We start from the raw sequence: 5,036 nt of genomic DNA, 5'->3' as shown, positions 1-5,036 counted from the left end.
TCCGCAGGATGCCTGCTTTTCGGGCCTGCTTAGCTGGAAGCCCTCCCCCCACCAGCCTGAATCAAATGGGCAACGAGGGACTGCCCGGGCGACTCGGGGGCACCAGCACCGTCACCAAGGACTGACACGGAGCGGAGGCCTAGGGTCTGGCAACCCCCCATGGTGCACGTGGACCCTGACAGCCCCACCTTGCGGGGTGCCTGGCTCTCCAGGATGGTGCACACCGGCCTCTCCTGGGGCTGAGCCTAGAGGCTGGGGTGGGCTCTCAGGATGGGGACGGAGCAGGCCAAGGGCCACGGGGCTGGGTCCAAGACAGAGCAGATCAGACAGCTCCCTGAAAGTGCTCAGGTGGGGTGCCTAATTCACAACGTGCAAGGAAGACAAACAGGTACTTACGAACAGAGATGGTCATATAGCGCCTGAGGTGTCTAGGACACAATGTCATACTTGCACAAAAGAAGTTGTTGATGGTCCAACAATCGTGGCATTTCAGATTATAGGTCCCTGAGGAAACAGTAAGGAGCATCTGGCTCCAGTGCCCCGGCACCGTCCACCGTTACCCTTGGCTGTGACCTCCCCCTGCCTTGAAGGACTTCTGGAGGCCTCCACCGCCCGGCCCTCGATGGGCTCCGCTCTGGCCAGGGTAGCTTCCGGGCAGAGACCGGATACACACGGGACTTGTTCCTGTTCCCAGAGACAGACGCCGGCGAGCACCACCAGGGAGCCACCTGAGGGGACCCTCTGCCCCGCAGATGACGGCCCCTATGCCCAAGAGAGCCTGGCAGTCAGAAAAGGCCAGCGCCCTCCCAGATTTCCCTGGACTCTCCAACGCTGCCCTTCCCAGGTGAGGGAGGGCCGAGCTAGAAACGCCCTCCCGACCCTCACCTAGCTCGGGGACCCTTCCAAACCCACCGTGTGCCCACCAACTGCACTGACATCGGGGGTCCCGGCAGCCTAAGGTGACGGAATCCCACCCAGACCCTTTCTCTGACCCTGGATAACAGTAAAGTCTTACTGCTGGGAAGACAAGGAGAGGAATCGATACTTACAATGTCCTTCCAGCATGACCTGAGGCAACCAGATGACAAGGAGCATGGCCCAGAGGAGCATCATCTCCTGCAGGAACTTGAACCTATAGGTGAGGAGACCGGGGCACACGTCAGCAGCCTGCATGTCACAGAGGCCACCTCACAGGATGCGTGTCTGCAGGACCCACGTGAGCAGTGTGCGGGGATCCCGGAGGGAGGCTTTGGGGTCCACCAGCGTCCACCAGCCCCTCCCAGCTCCTCTCCCCACCCGCTCCTCCCCTGCACCTCCCCTCCTGGCTCCTCTCCCCACCCACACTCCCCCTGCACCTCCCTTCTTGGCTCCTCTCCCCACCCACACCTCCCCTGCACCTCCCCTCCTGGCTCCTCCCCCCACCCACACTTCCCCTGCACCTCCCTTCTTGGCTCCTCTCCCCACCTGCACCTCGCTGCTCAGCAGGCAGGGCTCTGCCCGCTCCACCGGGCTCTACAGGCAGCAGGCAGGCCTTTCCACACACCCCTCAGGCCTCCTCTTGCACGAAGTCACCTGGGGCTGCCTCCACTGGGAGCTCAGCCGAGGTCCCTATGCCCCCCCCAACAATGCTTGTCCTGATGGACTCGCTGACCCCAACCTCAAGAGCAGCTTGGAGTAAGTGCTGGGACACTGTCCACACAGGCGTTTCCAGCTCCTACAGGCGATGGACAAATGCGGGGCAGCACGCGGTGACCACCCTGCTCCCTTGGAGGCCGGCAGCCTGACTTGCGCAGTGGCCACAGTGTGCGCCAGAACGTTCCGCTGCCCCCCACCCCTCCCGCAGAATCGGGTGGCCCTGAAGCGTGGGCGGGGGAGGGCCCGGGGGTCCCCACACCTGAGCCCTGACCCTGGCCCATGCTCCAGGATCCCCCCGGCATATGGCAGTGCCCGCTTCTGCTCAGCGTTCCTGTGGGGACCCATCTGCAGGCCCAAGTCTGCGAGCCCGGGGTCCTGAGGGAAAACTGCTTCCCGCCCCCCACACCTGGGCGGGAGCATCTGCCCGAAGGGGACACCTGTCTGGGGAAGCACCTGCCTCAGGAGGGACACCGGACTGGGGGAGCTCCTGCCTGAGGGGGGACCCCATCTTGGGGAGCACCTGCCTTGGGAGACTCTTGTCTGGGGAGACCTGCCTGAGGGGAGATCCCTGTCTGGGGGAGCACCTGCCTTGGGGGACTCCTGTCTGGGGAGCACCTGCCTGGGGGGGGACACCATCTTGGGGGGGCCCCGGCCTGAGGGGGAGTGCTGTCTAGGGGAGCACCTGCCTTGGGGGACTCCTGTCTGGGGAGCACCAGCCTGGGGTGGACACCTCTCTAGGGGAGCACCGCCTGAGGGGGGACTCCTGTCTGGAGGAGCCTCTGCCTGGGGGGGACGCCTGTCTGGGGGAACGCCTGCCTTGGGGGACTCCTCTCTGGGGAGCACCTGCCTTGGGTGGGGAATCTCCTTGGGGGAGCCCTGCCTGAGGGGGGAGTGCTGTCTAGGGGAACACCTACTTGGGGGGTGGGACACCTCCTTGGAAGGGACCCTGCCTGAGGGGGACTACTGTCTTGGGGAGCACCTACCTGGGGGGACACCTACCTGGGTGAGCCCCTGCCTGAAGGGGGACCCCTGTCTGGGGAGCACCTGCCTTCAGGGACTCCTGTTTGGGGAGCATCTGCCTGGAGGGGGACAACTCTCTGGTGGAGCACCGCCTAAGGGCACACCTGACTGGGGGAGCACCTGCCTGATGGGGGACTCCTGTCTGGGGAGCACCTTACTGGGGGGGATACCTCCTTGGGGGGGCCCGGCCTAAGGGGGAGTGCTGTCTAGGGGAGCACCTGTCGTGGGGGACTCCTGTCTGGGGAGCACCTACCTGGGGTGGACACCTCCTGGGGGGGGGCCCTGCCTAAGGGGGGACTACCGTCTAGGGGAGCACCTCCTGGGGGGGGACACCTCTCTGGGGGAGCACCGCCTGAGGGGGGACTCCTGTCTGGGGAACCCCTGCCTGGGTGGAACGCCTGTCTGGAGGAGCACCTGCCTGAGTGGACACCTGTCTGGGGGACCACCTGCCTTGGGGGACTCCTGTCTGGGGGGCACCTACCTGGGGGGGAACCTCCTTGGGGGGCCCCTTCCTGAGGGGGGAGTGCTGTCTAGGGGAGCACCTGCCTTGAGGGACTGCTGTCTGGGGTGCACCGGCCTGGGGGGGACACCTCTGTTAGGGAGCACCGCCTGAGTGGGACTCCTGTCTTGGGAGCACCTGCCTGGGGAAGACACGTCCTTAGGGGAGCCCCTGCCTGAGGGGGGACACCTGACTGGAGGGACACCTGCCTGACGGGGGACTCCTGTCTGGGGAGCACCTACCTGAGGGGGGGGGCACCTCTCTGGGGGAGCACCTGCCTGAGGTAGCACCTCTCTGGGGAGCGCCTGACTGGGGCTTGGGGTGGCGCCCGTGTGGGCGGTGCCGCCTCACCCGCCGTGTCCCCACCCGCGAGGACCCGGGCAGCCCAGCAGCCCCCCGCTGAGGGCCCGGGACAGGCGCCCAAGGTGCCCCCAGCCCCCCACCGCCCTTTCGAACGCCGCCCCCGCAGGCTCCCTGCGCCCTCCGTTCCCACGCGTCCCCACAGCGACCGCAGAGAACCTTCTGGAACCCTGGGCGGGCGAGGCCTCCAATCGGCGGGCTCAGCAGGGTCAGCGCCAAGACTCTCCGGGCCGCAGCCGCGCTTCCCACAGCCTGGACGCGTCCGCAAGGGAGGGGGTCTCCATCGCTGCGCGCGCGACTCCCGGCAGGCCCCGCGCCCACGCATGCGCACGCGCACACTGGGTTCCACAAGGTTCCACGAGCCTCGAAGGCCCCACTCTCAGAGAGTCCGGCGGCGCCAGAGGTTCCGGAAGGTTCGGGGCTCACCTCACAGGCGGGCAGCGTGGAAGTTAATTGGCAGAAGGTTGGACGCGTGGGGGGGCCTGGAAGGTTCCAGAAGGCCTGGCTAGTCTCAGTAGGGTGAAGGGTGAGGGGAGGGGCGTCCATATAGGGTCCAGGAGGTTCGGGGCGTGGCCCAGGGCTGGCGTGGGGGGTGCTTGCAACGGCGGGGGTCCTGCCGGCGCCCCTCAGTCCCACGGGCACAACCGGCGCTGCCACTGCCACTGCCGCTGCCCGGGGGTCCCTGGGCCCCTGGAGTCCCCGCCCCGCCCGCACCGCCTGGACCTCTTCTCCCCGCAGTTTCTGCGCTTTCTTCTTCCAGGCCCTCTGTGCGGAGCCCAGTTTGATGTCGTGTGTTTAGTTTCGAGAAGGAAAAGCGGGTCCTTGACTGCGACCCTCAGCCTCCTGGAACCTTCTCTGACCTCAGCCTACAGAGCGTGCGCTTCCTTCCCGGCGCCGGGGCCGGTCCCGTCGGGCTTCGTTTTGTCACTCGTCCCTCGCGTGGCTGTCCCTCGCGTGTCTTTTCCGCGGGGACCGGTGGGGGCGGGGTCCCGGTTGGAAGAGCCTTCTTACTTACTCTGCAAGGCGACCTTTTCCTGCCTGTCCTTCTGGGCCTCCCTGCTGGTGCCGCTGTGCTCTGGAAAGGTCTCTGGCTGGGTCCCGCCAGTTCCAGGGACGGAAATCTCCCCGCCTCCCCGCCAGACCCTGCAGCTGGAGCGGGCCCTGCCAGGTGCCTGGGGGGCCATCCCGGAGGAGAGGGCCAGGGTCTGCGTTCAGGGCCGCCGAGGGGGGGGGGTGGCGGAGGGGCACGTTTGCCCATCACCTGTAGGAGCAGGAAAGGTCTGCGTGGACAGTGTCCCAGCACTTTTCCCAAGCTGCTCTTGAGGTCGGGGTCAGCGAGTCCATCAGGACAAGCATCGTCCTGCGGGGGTGGGCGGATGGGGGTGTGGAGGGGGTTTGAGGAGGGGAACTCCGCTGAGCTCCAGGTGGATGACTTCCTGCAAGAGGAGGGCTGAGGGGTGTGTGGAAAGGCCTGCCTGCTGCTGGCATGCCCGGTGGGGGAGCCTGGGACCTGCTGGGCTGG

General features: G+C 66.6%; 1 long non-coding RNA gene across 1 annotated transcript; it reads right to left on the bottom strand.

Moving 5' to 3' along the window:
* Positions 1–462: 462 nt before the first annotated feature.
* On the bottom strand, positions 463–3,770 carry LOC123586548. The gene is made up of 3 exons (XR_006706871.1): positions 3,674–3,770; positions 1,050–1,132; positions 463–504 (listed from the first exon to the last, which is right to left on the bottom strand). It is a non-coding gene; the product is annotated as an uncharacterized LOC123586548 (long non-coding RNA).
* Positions 3,771–5,036: the final 1,266 nt, after the last annotated feature.

The sequence above is a fragment of the Leopardus geoffroyi genome, chromosome C3, assembly GCF_018350155.1.
Source record: "Leopardus geoffroyi isolate Oge1 chromosome C3, O.geoffroyi_Oge1_pat1.0, whole genome shotgun sequence".
Taxonomy (NCBI): domain Eukaryota; kingdom Metazoa; phylum Chordata; class Mammalia; order Carnivora; family Felidae; genus Leopardus; species Leopardus geoffroyi.
This window is presented reverse-complemented; position numbering and strand designations above follow the sequence as displayed.